This window comes from Symphalangus syndactylus, chromosome 13 (assembly GCF_028878055.3).
Source record: "Symphalangus syndactylus isolate Jambi chromosome 13, NHGRI_mSymSyn1-v2.1_pri, whole genome shotgun sequence".
Taxonomy (NCBI): Eukaryota; Metazoa; Chordata; class Mammalia; order Primates; family Hylobatidae; genus Symphalangus; species Symphalangus syndactylus.
Window position 1 is genome coordinate 89,370,464 of NC_072435.2, and position 19,017 is coordinate 89,389,480.

Genomic DNA, 19,017 nt, shown 5'->3' on the forward strand with positions numbered 1-19,017 from the left:
GAGAAGCAGGCTGAAGGAGTTGAGAATCAAGAATGGGTGCTTCTCAATTGGGAAGAAATATATGTGGGTGTTCATGTCTGTACCTCAAGAGCTAATTTGATGGGCTAGGATTACAAAAGGTTCTAATGAATGGTGAACTTAAACTGGACATGTTCCTATGAATCTAGAGACATTTCTCAATCCTTACCCAAGTTCTTGTCATGACAATCTCCTTTTGTTTGATTCATCCCAGAAATAAGCACCTTGGGCGTAGTTTCTGGATGCGCTTAATGGCCCCTCTGTTCTCTGCACTGGACAGACTATGCCTGAGGCATGAACTACCACAGAATCAGAAGGACTTTGATGAAGTAGAGTGTGGCTGGAGAAAGGCCACCAAAGGATGAAGAATTTGAATATTATGTTACGTGGTAACTAACCCCAAATGCTGAGAGGGCTATCATGCAGCAGCTCCTAATGTGAGCCTGTCCCTGCCTGGCTTTGGACACCAAAGTTCTGCCACTCACAGACTTAGTCCCAGGCATTCCCTATGCCAGGCAGAGCCTGACCCAGCTCCTAATTCTAATCAGAATTCTTGGCCTATGGGCTCCCTGTCATTTTGGAGGGGAGGGTTTTCCCATTCATCCCTCACTGTGAGGTCCAGACTGTGTAACTGACCTTTCCCCTGGATTCCATCCAGGAGGCTGGGGTTCTGATCCCATAGCTATTTTCTGTACATGTCTTGGCCAACATCTTGACTGCAACTTCACATGAAACCCGGAGCCAGAACTGCCAAGCTAAACTGCTCCAAAATTCCTAACTCACAGAAACTATGAAACAATACATGTACCTTGTTTTAAGCCACCAAGTGTTAATTTGTTATATAGCAAAAATAAGTAATATGGATTTTGGTACCTAGAAATGGGATGCTATATAACAAATAACTAAAATCTGGGAGTGACTTTGAAACCAGAAAGTGAGTAGAAACTCTGAAATATTTGAGGAAGTCTCAAGAGCCTTGAAACTATTGTCTGTAGAAGCATTATTGTCCTTTCAAGAGGCTGTGGTGAAGGCCTAAAGGAAAGTGAAGTGAAATTTATTGGGAAACTGGATGAAAGGGAATGTTTATTATGCAGTGGTAGAAAGTTTAGCAATACTGTCACCTGCAGTATTGTGGAAAGTAGAAAATATACCGAATGAACTGCATGACCTAGGTAAGGAGGTTTCCAGCGGGAATACTGAGGCTGCCACCTGTTTTCTTTTTGCTACTTATATAAAATGTGATAGTAGGATAAAAAATTAACAAAAGTAATGTTAAACATGGAGGAGCTGGGACTTGATGATTTAAAATTCTCAGTCTCCCAATATAGCAAATAATACTAACATTGAAAAATGGCTTCTGAGTAAAAATACAAATCCAGGGCACTATCAAGAAAGCTTGGTCTAAAGATGAAGCCAAAGGTATGACTCTAGAATTCTTTTCTAAGATGTCAGAAAGACCAAAGGTCTATCTCAACATCTGTTCACTCAGACCAAAGGTCTTCTAAAGAGTTTAAGGGTGGGCCTCACAGATCCTGTCAATCAAATAATAGGACTTCTAAGAAGCTTAAGGGTCTTGTTATGTCGTCAACTCAGCAAAAGCTCAAGGCAGAGAAGAGTTTCTCTCCAGATGATTTGTAAGAGTGGCTTTTGCCAAGTGAAGTAAACCCCAACAAGATTAACAGTGTTTTTAAGAGAATTATATCCACAGAAACACCACCAGCTTAGACCAAAAGGGATAGAGATAATACAAAATGAAGGTTGCACCCCCAAACTTCTATGAATAGGAGGAAGCAGGCTGACAAAACTGTTCAGCTACAAAAATGTGCTTCACTGACAAGAGGCAGATTTATAGGAGAAAAGGCATACAAATGTATTTGGTCATAGTTTTATGTGAATAAGAACCCTCAGAATGAACACCCAAAAATAGATGGGAAATTGTCCATTTTTATGCTTAGGTTCAACAAAGTATGGGCAGCTTTTTAGAAATATGATTGGACAAAACAGTATGATCTAATGCTAATAGAGTGATCAGGAATACCTAGCAAGGCCTGCCTGTGTAGATTCTTGGTCTTTCTGAGTGTTCATTTCTTCCTTCTGGATGTGGGGCAAGACGCTCTCTGGAATGAGGGTCTTATGATCTACAGTCAAACAAAATAGACCAGGTAATTTCTTTATGGTCAGTTTTTATGCAGAAAGGTGGAAGGAATGTTAGAGTAATATTTTTAGTTTTCTTCTCTGGCTTTGGGGAAAAAGAGTTCTGGTTTCTATGACCTGCCTCGGAGAGGAGGGATTCTCATGTCTATGGCTACCCTTAAGGGAAAATGCGACTGAGAAACAGGAGGACACGAGAAGGTTAGAGAAAAACTTTTGCTTCTGAGGCTGCTTCTGACACCTTCACTTTGGGATATTGTTTTCTGAGTTCCAATATCTTCATGAAAAAGGAAGCATGACTAAGAAGGCAGAACTAAGAACTCAAAAAACAGAGATAAGAGTTATGGAGAATTATTCCCATAATTTGAGCCTTAATCTAATTCTAGTATTTCCCAACTGGATTTCAAAATTGCTATGAACCAGTGACTCCTGTATGCTTTTTGTTTTATTCTTTTCTGAACAGAAGTATCAATATCAGTTATCCTATGCCTGCCTAACCATGTGTGTTGGGTGTGTGGAGAAGATAACTTTCACTTTAGCTCACAGATCTTTGGATCAATAGCTGTACTTAAGGGCCAGTCAGGGTGGCTCACACCTTTAATCCCAGTACTTTGGGAGGCTGAGATGGGAGGATCACTTGAGGCCAGAAGTTTGAGACCAGTCTGATCAACAAAGTGAGATCCCTGTCTCTAAAAAAAGAACTATACTTAGGGAGCTACAACCAAGTAACCTCATATGCACCTGATCTTGGTTTAAATGACATATCTGTAAGTTAAGCTGATATATAATAGGATGAGACTTTTGGGAATCTTGAGAGGGGGTGCCTATATTTTGCATGTGTGTGAACTTGGGGCAGAATGTGGTGGTTTTACAATGTCCCCCAATTTTTTGATATTTCTGTCTTCAAGTGGTGGAACCTAAATCCCTTCCCTTCGAATGTGGGCTGGAGTTAGTGACTTGCTTCCTTTGTTAAATGTTTATTTCAATAGCTTTGGGCGTACAAGTGGTTTTTTTTTTTTGTTACACAGACAAATTATATAGATTATATAGTGGTGAATTCTGAGATTTCAGTGCACCCATCACTTGAGTAGTGTACATTGTACCTAATGTATAATTTTTTACCCTAGCCCCTCACCCACCCTTCTCCTTCTGAATCTTTAAAGTCCATTATATCACTGTATGCCTTTGAATAACTTAGCTCCTACTTATAAGTGACAATATGTGGCTTTTGGTTTCCCACTCCTGTGTTACTTCACTTAGAATAATGGCCTCCAGCTCCATCCAAGTGGCACAAAAGACATTATTTCATTCCTTTTTATCGCTAAGTAGTATTCCATGGTGTATATATACCACATTTTCTTTATCCACTCATTAGTCAATGGGCACTTAGGTTGGTTCCACATCTTTGCAATTGTGAATCGTGCTGCTATAAACATATATGTGCAAGTGTCTTTTTCATACAACTTCTTGTCCTTGAGTAGGTACCTAGTAGTGGGATTGCTGGATCGAATGGTAGGTCTACATTTAGCTCTTTAAGGAAACTCCATACTGTTTTCCATAGGGGTTGTACTAATTTACATTCCCACCAGCAGCGTATAAGTGTTCCCTTTTCAGCAGATCCATGCCAATATCTATTATTTTTTGATTTTTTAATAATGGCCATTCTTGCAAGAGTAAGGTGGTATCTCATTGTTTTTTAATTTGCATTTCCCTGTTAATTAGTGACGTTGACAATTTTTTCATATATCTCTTGGCCATTTGTATATCTTCTTTTGAGAAACGTCTATTTATGTCCTTTGCCCAATTTTTGATAGGATTGTCTTTTTCTTGATAATTTGTTTGAGTTCCTTGTAGATTCTGGATACTAGTCTTTGTCAAATGCATAGTTTGCAAGTATTTTCTCTCATTCTGTGGGTTGTCTGTTAACTCTATTATTTATTTTGCTATGTGGAAGCTTTTTAGTTTCATCAGGTGTCATTTATTTAGTTTTTTTATTGTTGTTGCATTTGCTTTTGGGGTCTTAGTCATGAATCTTTGCCTAGGCCGATGTCTAGGAGAATTTTTCCAATGTCGCCTTCTAGACTTTTTATAATTGCAGGCCTTATATTTAAGTCTTTGATCCATCTTGAGCTGATTTTTATATAAGCTGAGAGATAGGGAACCAGTTTCGTTCTGCTACTTGTGGTTTGGAAGTTTTCCCAACACCATTTATGAAATAGAGTATTCATTCCCCAATTTGTGTTTTTGTATGCTTTGTTGGAGATCAGTTGGCTGTATGTATCTAGCTTTATTTCTGGGTTCTCTGTTCTATTCCATTGGTCTATATGTCTACTTTTATACAATTATAAAAGGTTTGGTAACTATAGCCTTGCAGTAGAATTTGAAGTCTGGTAATGTGATGCCTCCAGATTTGTTCTTTTTGCCTTAGAATTGGTTTGGCTATTTGGGCTCTTTTTCGGTTCCATACGAATTTGATGATTGTTTTTTCTAATTCTGTGAAAAACGATGTTGGTATTTTGATGGGAATTTCATTGAATCTGTAGATTGCTTTGGGCAGTATGGTCATTTTTACAATATTGATTCTTCCAATTCATGAGCATATGTGTTTCCATTTGCTTGTATCAGTTATGATTTCTTTTAGTAGTGTTTCATAGTTCCTTTTGTAGAGTTCTTTAACCTCCTTGGTTAGGTATATTCCTAGATAGTTTAATTTTTGCAGTTGTTGTAAAAGAGCTTTAGTTCTTTTTTTTTTTTTTTTTTTTTTTAAGACAGAGTCTCACTGTGTCTCCCAGGCTGGAGTGCAGTGGTGCAATTACTGCAGCCTTGACCTTCCAGTCTCAAGCCATCCTTCTGCCTCAGCCTTCGGAGTCACTGGGACCATGGATGCATACCACCACACCCAGGTAATTTTTTGTATTTTTTGTAGAGACAAGGTCTCCCTTGTTGGCCAGGCTGGTCTCAAACTCCTGGGCTCAAGAAATCCACATGCCTGGGTCTCCTGAAATGCTTGGTTTCCAGGTGTGAACCACCATGTCCAGCCAGGATTGAGTTCTTTGTTTGATTCTCAGCTTAGTCATTGTTGGTGTGTAGCAGTGCTACTGATTTGTGTACACTGATTTTGTAACCTGAGACTTTGCTAAATTCCTTTATCAAATCTAGGAGTCTTTTGTTGGAGTCTTTAGGATTTTCTAGGTATATGATCATATCATCTGCAAACAGCAATAGTTTCACCTCCTCTTTTCCAATTCGGATGCCTTTTATTTCCTTCTCTTGCCTAATTGTTTTGGCTAGGACTTCCAGAACTATGTTGAATAGGAGTGGTGAAAGCAGGCATCCTTGTCTTGTTGTTGTTCTCAGGGGGAATGCTTTCCACTTTTCCCCATTTGGTATGATGTTGGCTGCGGGTTTGCATATATATATTTTATTATTTTGAGGTAAGTCTCTTCTATGCCTAGTTTATTGAGAGTTTTTATCATAAAGGATGCTGGATTTTGTCAAATGCTTTTTCTGCAACTATTGAGGTGATCATATGGTTTTTGTCTTTAATTCTGTTTATGTGATGTGTCACACTTTTTGACTTCTGTATGTTAAACCATCCCTGTATCCCTAGGATGAAACCCACTTGATCATGATGTAATATCTTTTTGATGTGCTGTTGAATTTTGTTATCTAGTATTTTGTTGAAGATTTTTGCATCTATGTTCATCAGGGAAATTTAGTGACTTGCTCCTAATACTACAATGAAGAAGAAGTAATGGTAGTGACTGTTGGAAAACAGTATGAATAGTTTCATGTGTCTGCATGATCAGAGCATTCTGAGCAATGGAAATTGACATGCCATGAAGATAGATAATATTTTTCTTTTTCCCAAGAGCCATTTGCTTTTCACATTCTAAGGGAGACAGACTGAGACCACTTGTTTCTTTTCTGATGGAGCCATCTACTCCCATTCAAATCATAATAATACCTTTCTTATCTTCCCCAGAGTCAAATGCTTATATTTGTAGGTAGAGACCTTCCTCCTTTCCCCCAAGAGATATGTTTACATTCCAAGTCCTCTGTCCCTTTTCTTGGAGAGGAGAAAGGGTAGATGTTCCAGCTCCTATACAAGATTTGAGATTCATAATTTCATAATTCATCTCCTAAAATATAGATTCTCTCTTTAACATGAGCAGGATCCACCTGGCTCTCACCATGTTACCCCGGAGTGGGGGAAATGGGACATGAGTAACTGCCACTAAAATATTCTGTAACTAAATAATCAGTTTGTCTCTGACCTAGAAGCCTTGTGTTTACTGTGAGATTTATATATATATATATAATCAGTAACTTCAGAGATTAGGTCATAAAAGGCACTGTGGCTTCTCTCTCTGTCTGTGTTAGGGTTGCTCTATAGTGAGGTCCTTGTGGCAACAAGGCTGAAGGCTTTGGCCAACAGCTAGTGAGGAACTGAGGCCTCTTGCCATCAGCCATGTAAAGGAGCTTAGAAGTGAATCCCCCAACCCCAGTTTAGCCTTCAGATGACTGCAGCCCTGGCTGACATTTTGGATGCAACCTTTTGAGAAAGACTGATGCAGAAGCACCCATTAAGTTGCTTCTGAATTCCTGACCCACAGAAACTGAGGTAGTATATGTTTGTTTTTTTAAGACACTAATTTTGGGGGTAATTTATTATGTAGCGAAAGATAACTAAAACAGTTGGCCAGGTTGGTTTCTATTGCTTGCAACTGAAGAACCATGACTAATACAGTGCATAAGACACTTGGTACAGAACCCTACAAGTACTCAATACATGGTAGCAATTACTATTATATTATTAGGCGATTAAATCCACTTCTCTAGCCCTCCAGAGGGCAGACATAGAACCAATGGGAGGAAGTTATAGGGAGGTAGAGTTCAATTCAATGAAAGAAAAAAATAAATTTAATAATTAGAACTGGAAAAAAGGGAGAAATATACTTATCCAACTAATTAGCTCTCCCTGCTTAGAAGGATTTCAGCAGAGGAGGTAATAATGGATGCCATAGAATAAATTCTTGCGTTGGGAGAGAAATTGAACTAACCAACTTTGGGTATCCTCCCAGCTTTAAGATTCTGTCATTCTACAATTCAGCATGGCCTAGGGATGCTTGCTTGGTGTTATCATATCCAACTCTTCCCATTTCTTGGGGCAACTAGCCCAAATATGACATCAGCTGAGAAGGTCATTGAGAGAAGGGGAAATAGAACAGGAGGATTATGAGAAATATACCAGAGTACTAAGCCAGAATCTGATTTCTATATCAAATTTAATAGGCTTGAGATAAAAAGTTTCCAATAAGTAGTAACTTAAAAAATAATAATCTTCAAATAAAAAGAAGAAATGAAACTGACCAAATAACAAGTTAACATGAAACTTACAGAGAAACCAAAAAAACGAAAATCACTGAAGTAGGCCACAGAGTTTTGGCAAGCCAATCCTTGCAGACAAATAGGAAGGGCAGCCAGGAGTCTCACAATGGTAAAGTCAGGGAAAGACTAAAGAATGAGCTGGATCTTGGCATGTGCTACAGCCAAATATATCTGAATTCTGCAGAGGTTAAATAAATGATTACAGAAGATTTCATGAGTGCAGCAATCAAAGCTGAGAACAGATCAACCCAGATTTGGGGAGCACTGTTAACAAACAACTTCCTTTAGAAAATATGAAGATGCTTACTGCCAGGATGTCTCTATGAAAAATCAAATGGCTACACCAAAGAAGCTGAGCCAACAGCACAGAAATCATCAGCAGAGGCTATTGCCTGGAATGAGGAGAGGATCATAACCCAGTTCCACTGTTCAAATTACTGGGAGAAGTATCTAATATGTAATTCACAAAAAGAGGAAAAAGGAACTATTTTGGGGACTTTAAAAGGAACTCCTCAATGGAAACGAAATGAACTTAAAGGGTTGATATGGTTTGAATCTGTGTCCCCACCCAAACCTCATGTCTAATTGTAATCCCCAATGTTGGAGGTGGGGCTTGGTGAGAGGTGATTGGATCATGGGGCAGTTTCTCATAGTTTAACACCATCCCCCATGGTGATGTTGTGGTGAGTGAGTTATCGTGAGATCTGGTTGTTTAACAGTACACAGCACCTCCCACTCTCTTTTCCTCCTGCGCCAGCCATGTAAGATTTGCCTGCTTCCCCTTTGCTTTCTGCCATGATTGTAAGTTTCTTGAGGCCTTCCCAGCCATGTTTCCTGTACAGCTTGCAGAATCATGAGCCAAATAAACCTTTCTTTATAAATTACCAAGTCTCAGGTATTTCTTTGTACAGCAGTGAGAGAATGGACTAATACAAGAGTTGAAGTACATACTCACCCAACTTGGAGGAGAAAATTATGAAAATGTATTTAAATGTGGTGAGGAGGCTTGAACTATAAAATTTGTGAGAATTTATGATTTTAAGTTGAGCTTGCAATATCACATAATCTACTATGACATAGTTTCCATGGTCTATATCATAAATCACGTGTACTGCAAATTGCACAGTGTACAATGCCACCATTGCAGAGTCAGTTAAATTTTCTAAATTCATCTAGCCAGATTGTAATGAAGAAGTGAGGCGACAGGACTAAAATTACACAGCTGTTAAAAGGTGTCAGAGCTGGAATTAAAACCCAGGTTGGTGTAATCTGGATTTTCACAAAGAAAATAAAAGCACTAGGAAAAGAACTTTCATACTCACCCACTATCAAATCCACTAACTTATTTGCATCTTTTCCTTAAGTTCTGTCTTCCCTCCTACCACTATATTTGATCTTTCCAGGCTCTACCTAAGAACAATACCTCAATCCCTGAACCCCATGTTCTCTCGCCTACACAAGGACTTCATACCTGCAATGCTCCCCCTTTTCTCCCTACATTGTCACAGAATTTTTCTTCTCTATTGGATCATTCCCATCAATATCCAAATATGCTGTAGCTATCTTTGAAAAATTTTCCCTGACTTCCAAAAACTCCTCTTGCTATTGTCCCATCTTTCTAATTGTCTTGGGTCAAAACTTTGTAAAGTATTTTTCTATTTTTTTTGTCTTCACTTTCTCCTGCCATTGTTTCTTGAACCCACTCCACTGACAATGTTCTTGTCAAAGTCAGCAGTAACCTGCCTGTTGCCAATTTAATGGCCCAATCTCGTTTCTCCATAAGTCAGTAGTAGCATTTGGTATTGCTGATCACTTGTTCCTCCTTGAAACACTTCTTCTCCTGGCTTCTAGGATGTCCCTCAGTCTTCTTGCTAACAAGCTCCCTTTCAGCTGCCTTTGCTAGACTTCTTTCATCTTCTTGATCTCTAAATATTGAAGTATCTGAGGGCTCAGTCCTTACACCACTTCTCGTCTTTGTATTCATTCTCTAGGTGTTCTCATTCAGTCTAGTGGATATAAATTTTATCAAATGATAAAAACTCCTACCTTTTTAGTTTCGGCCTTGACCTCATCCCTAAACCCCAGACTTATATATTGAACTGCCTACTGAACATTTCCATCTACATGTCTAAGAGGCATCTCAAACTTAACATGGCCAAACAGAAATCTTGATCTCTTCATAAATGGCAAATGCATTATTTTAATTGCTGTATTATTCAGGGTTCTCCAGATAAATGAACTGAGAGAGAGAGAGAGAGGTTATGAGAAATTGGCTCATGTGATTATGGAGGCTGAGAAGTCTCAAGATCTGTTGTTGGCAAGCTGGAGACCAGGAGACCAGGAGAGTTAATGTGTAGTCCAGTCTGAGTCTAAGAACCAAGAGAGCCAGTGATGTAAGTTCCAGCCAGTGTTGTAAGTTCCAGTCTGAACGCCAGCAGGCTTGAGACCCAAGGGGAGCTGATTTTTCAGTCCGAGTCTGAAGGCTAGATCCAATCAGTGTCCTAACGCAGTCTGGCAGAAGGACTTTCCTCTTCCTGGAGGGAGGATTAGCCTTTTTGTTCTATTCAGGCCTTCAACCGATTGGATGAGGGCCACCCACAATCGGAAAGGCAATCTGCTTTACTCATTCTGCTGATTCAAATGTTAGTCTCATCCAGAAACACTCTCACAGACACACCCAGAGTAATGTTTGACCAAATGTCTGGGTTCACTGTGACCCAGTCAAATTGACACATAAAATTAACCTTTACAATTTCCCAAAGAAAAACCTTGGAGTTGTCCTTGACTTCTGTCTCATGCTCCACATCGAATCCATCAGCAAACCCCGATGACTCTGCCTTCTAAATATGATCAGAGTTTGACCATGTTTCATCACCCCACCACTACTATTTTAGTCCAAAGTCAACAGTATCTCTTGTCCAGAAGATTGCAGTAACTGCCGCTATTATTGCCTTGCGCCCCCTTAGTAATTTATTTATTCTCATTAAAACAGTCAGAGTGGGCCGGGCGCGGTGGCTCATGCTTGTAACCCCAGCACTTTGGGAGGCTGAGGCGGGCGGATCATGAGGTCAGGAGATCGAGACCACGGTGAAACCCCGTCTCTACTAAAAATACAAAAAAAAAAAAAAAAAATTAGCCAGGCATGGTGGCGGGCGCCTGTAGTCCCAGCTACTCAGAGAGGCTGAGGCAGGAGAATGGCATGAACCCGGGAGGCGGAGCTTGCAGTGAGCCGAGATTGCGCCACTGCACTCCAGCCTGGGTGACAGAGCGAGACTCCGTCTCAAAAAAAAAAAAAAAAAAAAAAAAAAACAAAAAAAAAACAGTCAGAGTGATACCATGAAAATGTCAGCTGCCATCACTCCTTATGGAAAACCCTCTATGACTTCTCAGATCATTTAGAATGAAAATGTTCTCCCAGCCTCTCACTCACCCCATCTCTTCCCACTGTCCTGATTACTCATGCCACTTTAGCAACACTGGCCTTTTTGCTGTGCCACACACATGCCCAGCACATTCATCTCTGAGTCTTTGCACATGCTTTTCCCTCTGTTTCAAAGCTTTCTCCCTAGATACGCTCATGCCTCACTCTTTTACCCTTTGCAGGTCTCTGCTCAGGTCAAAGGATATCTTACACAAAATAGCACACTCTATTGCCCACCACCGTCACTGTTTCTTCCCTTCTTCTGCACTATTTTTTTACATAACTTACTATGACCGGTACGTAGAAATTGTTAGGTAACAGGGGTACCTTAATGGCGCTGGTTCCGGGTTCTTCTTCCTCCTCGATACAGACCCGCCAAAGAAAAACCAATCAGAAAGAGACGCCTTCCCGTCTTGGTCTGAGCCCAGCCCCCCAGCCAACCATTGACCTCCACGTAACGTCTCAGAGTATAAAAAACCGAAGCCCGGAAGCCCTCTCTCTCTGCTTCCTCTTCGGCTCCCTACCTGACGCCTCCAATACAGATCTCTTGACCGTAACCGGTATAGTGTGGTCTTAGCCTGAGTCTGTAGAGTCACTCTTTCAGAAATAGTACTTGGCAGATATTAGAAAGTGCACATCAATATTTATCAAATGGGCCAGGCGTGGTGGCTTACGTCTGTAATCCCAGCACTTTGGGAGACCAAGGCAGACAGATCACCTGAGGTCGGGAGTTAGAGACCAGCCTGACCAATATGGTGAAACCCCGTCTCTACTATAAATACAAAAATTCGCTGGGCATGGTGGCGCACACCTGTAATCCCAGCTACTGGGGAGACTGAGGCAGGAGAATCACTTGAACCTAGGAGGCAGAGGTTGCAGTGAGCCGAGATCACGCCATTGCACTCCAGCCTGGACAACAAGAGCAAAACTCCATCTCAAAAAAAAAAAAAAAGTATTAAATGACCCCAACTTAGGATTTTTCAGTTTAGGACTTTTCAACTTTACGATGATGTGGATGTGATGTGCATTCATTAGACACCATATTCTGCAATCCCAGCACTATCAAGAAAAGCACTGTTTTGATTACTATCAACATACATAGGTTTTATCTGTTCTAGGACTTTATATAAATGGAGGCACACAGTATGTGCAATTTGTGTCTTGCATCCTGTATTCATCACAGTGTTTTAAGACTCATCATTTTTGTTGCATGTATCGGTAATTTATCTTTTTTTGTTGCTGAGTACTATTTCGTTGTATGAATAAACCATAGTTCGTATGTTAATTCTCTTGTTGGTGGACATTAGGATAGTCTCCAGATTAGAGCCATGATGTATAAGGTTGTTATGAACGTTCAAACAGACTTATTCATAATAACGCTGAGTTTTTCATAAAAATCGTTTATCATACTGATTATTTTTTCCATTCTTAGTTTTCTGAGAATTTCTATAATAGATGGGTACTAAATTTTACCAAATACTTTCTTAAGTTCATCACATTTTCTTATTTCGTTAATGTGGTAAATTATACTGATTAGTTTTTAATGTTTAACCAACCCTGCATTCCCGGAATAAACCCACTTAGTCAAAATGTGTTATTTTCTCTAATGCTAGATTTTGTTTGCTAGTATTTCGTTAAGGATTTTTATTCCTACTATGTTCCTGAACAATATTAGTCTATAATTTTATTCTTGTAATATCCTCACCTGGTTTTCGTATCAGTATTATGTTGGCCTCGTGTAATGAGTTGGAAAGTGTTCGCTTTTTCTCTTTTTTCTGAGTTTGTGTAAGGTAAATTTTATTTCTTCCTCAAATGTTTGACAAATTCACCAGTGGAGCAAACCTAATCTAGAAATTTCTTGTCGGGGAGGTTTCAATTATAAACTTAATTTCTTTAACGGATATGAGACTATATGGATTTTTAATTTATTTTTGTGTCAGTGTTGGTATCTTTCAAGAAATTTGTTTTTTTTTTTCAGCTAAGTTGTCCAATTTACTGGCACAAAATTGTTTATAGTATTATCTTATATTTTGACTGTCTGAAGTATCTGAACTGCTGTTTTCACTTTCATTTCTGGTGTTTGTAATTTGTGTTTCCTTTTTATTATTGATCAGTCTTGCCAGAGGTATATCAAGTTTATTATTTGCTTTTATTCATTTCATTGTTCTCTGCTCTGTATTTCTTATCTTCTCATTACTTTAGCTTTAATTTGCTCTTTTTTGTAGCTTTTTAAAATAGAAGCTCAGATCACTGACTTTAAATATTTTTTCTTTTTCAATAAAGCATTTAAAACTATAAATTTCATTCTAACCACTTTTCTAGCTGCAGCCCACATGTTTTAACATATTGTACTTTCCCATTATCATTCATTTTGAAATATTTTAAAGTTTTTCTTATGATTTCTTTTTTGACCCATGGATTATTTAGAAGTACGTTGCTTACTTTCTAAAGATGTGTGAATTTTTCAGATATCTTTTTGTTACTGATTTGTAACTTAATTATGGGTAATCAGACAACTTACTCTGTATAATTTAAAGTACTGAGAAAAAGGTATTACAATTTCTAATCATATTTATGGATTTGTCTACTTCATTCTTTAGTTCTGTCAGATTTTCACTATGTGTATTTTGAAGCCGTTAATAGGTGTGTGCTTATTTGGAATTAATATAGATTTCTGATTAATTGACCCAGTTATGAAGTGTTCCTGTTTATCTCTGACAATATTCTTTGCTCTGAAATCTACTGTCTAATATTAATATAGTCATTCTAGCTTTACTACAATGAGTATTTGCAAGGCATATTTTTTCCCTCAGATTTAACATCTAACTAATCTGTATCTTTATGTTTAGGACATGTCTCTTTTAAACAACATATATTTGTGCCCTGCTCTACCTTTTGATTGTAGTGTTTAGTCCATTTGCCTTAACGTAATCATTGATAACACAGGATTTAACCCTATCATTTTGCTATTTCTGTTCTTTTCGATACATTTGTCCTTTACAGCTATTCTTTCTTTCTTGCCTTAATTTGGGTTAAACAAATATTTCTTAGTATTTTATTTATCTTTTTATTAACTTTTAGCTATGCCTGTTTATTTTGTCTTTTTAAGAGGAACTACAATATACACCATTAATTTATTCTAGTCTACTATGAATGTAATATTATATCACCTTGTGTATACACAGTACGGTTATGCAATATACACTCCTTTATGTCCTCCTATCCTTTCTGCTGTTATTGTCAGATATTTTACTCCCATATATGTTACAAACCTCCTCAATATATTATTATTTATATATTGCATAGTCAATTGTCTTTTAAACAAATAAAAAAACAATGAATACATTTTATATATGTGCCTGCATGTTTAGCATTTCTGGTGTGCTTCATTCTTCCATGTAGATTCAACTTTCTGTTCTTTTTTTGAGACAGGGCCTCCCCCTGTCACCCAGGCTGGAGGGCAGTGGCACAATCTAAGCTCATTGCAACCTCTGCCTCCTGGGTTCAAGTGATTCTCCCACCTCAGCCTTCCAAGTAGCTGGGACTACAGATGCACACCACCACGCCTGGCTAATTTTTGTATTTTTAGTAGAGACAGGATTTCACCATGTTGGTCAAGCTGGTCTTGAACTCCTGACCTCAAGTGATCTGCCCACCTTGGCCTCCCAAAGTGCTGGGATTACAGGCATGAGCCACCATGCCCAGCCCAACTTTCTGTTATCATTTTATTTCAACCTGAAGATCTGCTTTTAACATTTTCTGTAGTGTGTGTAGCCTATTGTAATGAATCCTTTCAACATGTGTTTCTATGGAAGTATCTTTATTTCTACTTTACCTTGGAAAGGTATTTTTGCTGAATATAGAATTATAGGTTGATAGGGTGTCCCAACCATTTTAGCTTTTAAAATGTGATTCCATTGTTCTCTGGTTTGCATTGATTTTAATGAGAAGTTAGTGCATATTTTTATCATTCTCCTGGGATAACTTATCCCTTTAAGAATTTTTGGTTTGTTTCATTGTTGTCCTCAGCAATTGGATGATGATATGGCTAGAAATAGTTTTCTGTGTGCTTATTCCACTTGGAATTTGTTCAGATTTTTGAGGCTTGTGGGTTGTTATTTTTCATCACATTTGGAAAAAGTTTAGTTATTATTTCTTCAAATGTATTTTTCTTTCCCAGTTTTTCTCTTCTCTCCTTTTGCAACTACAATTACTAATATGTTAGACTTCTTGATACAGCCCTACAGGTCACTAAGTCCGTATTTATTTTTTAAATCCTTTTTCAAAGTTTGGATAATTTATTTTAACCAGTTTTCAAGTTTACTGAACTTTTCTTCTGCAATGGCACATCTGCCATTGAGCCCATCCAGAGAATTTTTAATTTCACATATTGCATTTTTCACTCTGGGAATTTATAGTTGTTCTTTTTTATAATTTCCATTTCCTTGTTTAGGTTTCTCTTCTGTACACAATGTCAATATTTTAACAAATTCTTGAATACATTTATTATATCTATTTTGAAGTCCTGACTCATTAATTCTCACATCTCTGTCAATTCTGGATCTGTTTGTATTGACTGTTTTTTTCTCCTGGATATGTAACGCATTTTTCCTGCTTATTTGTTTATCTAGTAATTTGTTATTGTGTGCTGAATTTTTAGAATGCTATTTGGTTGACAATCCTCCTTTAATTAGTGCTGAGTTTTATTCTCATTAGCAGTTAATTTACTTGCAACTTCACTTGGTCTGTTAGTGCTATGGTTTGAATGTGTCCCCTCCAAAATTTATGTGTTGAAACTTAATAGCCAGTGTGATAGCATCAAGAGGTGTGGTCTTTAAGATGCCATTAGGTCATGAGGACTCCTCCATCAGGAATGGGATTAGGTCCTTATAGAAGAGGATTCAGTCAGCATTCTGCCCTCTTTTCCCCTTTCTTCTACCATGTAAGGATGCAGTGTTCCTCTGCTCTGGATAAGCCAATAAGGTGCCATCTTGGAAGAACAGACTGGGCCCTCACCGCATACTGACCTGCTAGTACCTTGATCTTGTATTTCTCAGCCTCCAAAACTGTGAATAATAAACTTCTCTTCTTTATAAATTATCCAGGCTTTGATGTTTTATTATAGTAGCACAAATGGTTTAATGGTTATAGTAGCCCAAATGGTTTAAGACAATCAGGGTTTGATTTTAGGCTTTATTGGGTAAGTTTAAAGTTGTTCTTACTCTAGGGCTAAAGTAGCCCTACTTCTAACATTTGGTCATTATAATGGTCAACTAATTGCTGTAAATTTTTAGTGAAGTCTTTCCCCTCTGGTTCATCAAAACTGGAATATCTTGAACCCCTTATTTAGCTCATAATCTACTAGTAGTTGTTCTCTATCAGAGAACCCTGAGCACATGCAGCTTAGTACTCAGCTAAAGACTCAAGGAGACCCATATTCAAAATTTGGGACTTTCTCCTCTCAAGTACCCTACTTTGAAAATTCCAAGCAGCCTGAGCATTTCTGAACTCTGATGTCTCTTTACTTTGCCCAGAAAAACACTTTATTCTCTTTGGGTTCCACGTCCCTTTGCCTTTATTTGCAATGTGCCCCTAGTTAATTTAATTTTTTTCTTATAAATTGAATGTTCATGGCAATGAATGGGAAGCTCTTTGTGTGTTTTTCTTCTCTCAAGAATTATATTCCTCTATTGTCTGTTTTATAATGCCTGGAAACCACTTCTTCATATATTGTGTCCAACATTACACTTGGACACAAAAATACATTAAAGTGGGAAGGCAAGTCTGGTATCTATTTTTCTCTCATGGCCGGAATTAGAAGTTGTATCCAGTAAGTCTTTGTGCTGCTGTAAGACACCAGAAATTTCTAAGGTTCCTAGGGGAGGAATGGCTGGGAGGACAAGAGAAGGAAGAAACCTAACTGTTTAGGTGCCAAAATTTCAGCACTGGAAGACCTTGAGAACAACAATCAGTTTACAAAGAAGGAGCTTGAATTTGCATATAAATACCACTTTTGCATAAAAAGTCAACAATATATCTATTGACTATTTGAAAAGTGGGAGCATGGTTGTTGATGGATAATATGAAGGAGGTAAAGCCATTTTAAGCCCCATTACCCTGCAACGAGTCATTAAACCCTATGTTTCCTTAGCATGGTGGGCTGGAAGTAGAGGGGGAATTTTGATTTATTAAAGAAAATAAAACTATGTGATCTTTCTTGTACACAGAATTTGGGGGTAAGTCTCAAGAACTTCTTTGATCCTTTAGAGAAACTCTCCATAAGGGCAATTAGTCAAGTGAATTTCTTTGCTGTGGCCATTTATCCTTATGAGATACTTAGCTCTAATCTTCATTAGAAAATTAAAGGAATTACAAAAACTATAAAATCCTACCAAAATGCTCCTGCAAACTCTTGAAAATCACACTAGCAATGATTAAGAAGAGGGTTTCTTCTCTCAATGTAAAGCTATGAAACAAAAACACTGAAGGAATTACATTTTCTCTAGTGCACTTAGAATAATGAAGACGATACAAGTGAGAATAACCTCTCTATAACATATATTTATCCATTTGCAACAATTATCCTGCGGATAATTGCAATAAAATACATTTTGAAAACCATTAGCTAAGCATCCTCTTCATAATTGATAAAACAGAATTAATTTTTTCATCTTTAAAGGAGAATCAATTCTATTTGAAGGCACGTAGTCCCGATCATAAGTCTTTGAGTTCCTTGAAGACAAAGAAATCCACTCTGGCTCATTTCAGCAGTAAAATGAGTTTATTTAAAAAAGAATTAAACAGCTGAAGGGCTCCAAGGGAGGCCCAGAGACAAAGGATTAGAGGCTAGCAGACAGGAACAGTGCCTCCACCTGTGCTGCAGAGCTGCTCAGTGAAGTCATCATTGCCCCCTGCTTGGGACAGCCACCAGAGCCGGCCCTATCACTGCTGCTTTAATGAACAGAATGTCTCTACCTTTATCCTTGCCAGATGGACTCTGTGCACCATCACTAGCATGAGGGAGGAAAAAAATAATTTTTCCTCTCCCCCTTCTGAGCTCTTGTTTGGAATGGACTGCTGTAACAAAATGAGAGAAAAACAAAGTTTAATAACATGCATACCTCATGTATGTACATATGGGAGATATTCAGGTGTAGGGTCAAAGAAGGAAAGCTTCTCCTTCACCCTCTGAAGGTTCACTGAAAGTGAACTGATAAGAACGAGATTAGTAGGAGCAAAAGAATACAAATTTAATTTTAAAATGCACAAGGGAAAATCACAGGAGAGTGATAACCCAAATACCTAATGAGGTCCAGATGATTACACACACTTCTTCATAAGGGGGAAGAGGAGGGATGGAGAATGGTAGGCAATTCTTTTGAGGGGTAGTAAAATGTTTCTTAGGGAAAATGAAAGAACCAAGGGACAGAAATTAGCTTGTAAATTATTGTCTTCAGAATTAGATATTATCTTGTGAAGAAGTTCATCCAGATGTAGATTCTTCAGTCTTCTACCTGTGATAGATAATCAAATTCAGGGGAGGGTAATGGAAGGTGATTGTATTCTATTTGGCAGGGCTGGTCTTAAGGTAAATAAGGCAATATCAGTGTGAAGTGTCTCCCAGAATTTGCTGATCTTAAAGGGCCTTTAATGTTTACAATCAGCATACCAGAGTGCCATACTGTGGTGTGAAATTCCCTGGGATCCTTCACGGGGAATGCTATAGTTTGAATGTGTATTGCCTCCAAACCTCATGTTGAAATTTGATCCCAGTGTTGGAGGTTGGGATTAATGGGAGGTGTTTGAGTCATGGGGTAGATCCCTCGTGAATGGCTTGGTGCCATCTTTGTTGTAATAAGTGAGTTCTTGCTCATTAGTTCCCTCGAGAACTGGTTGTTAAAAAGAGCCTGGTACCTCCCCCACCCCCATCGCTTCCTCCCTCACCATGTGATTTCTGCACATGCCAGCTTCCCTTCCCCTTCCACCATGAGTTGAAGCAGCCTGAGACCCTCACCAGAAGCAAGTGCTGGTGCCAT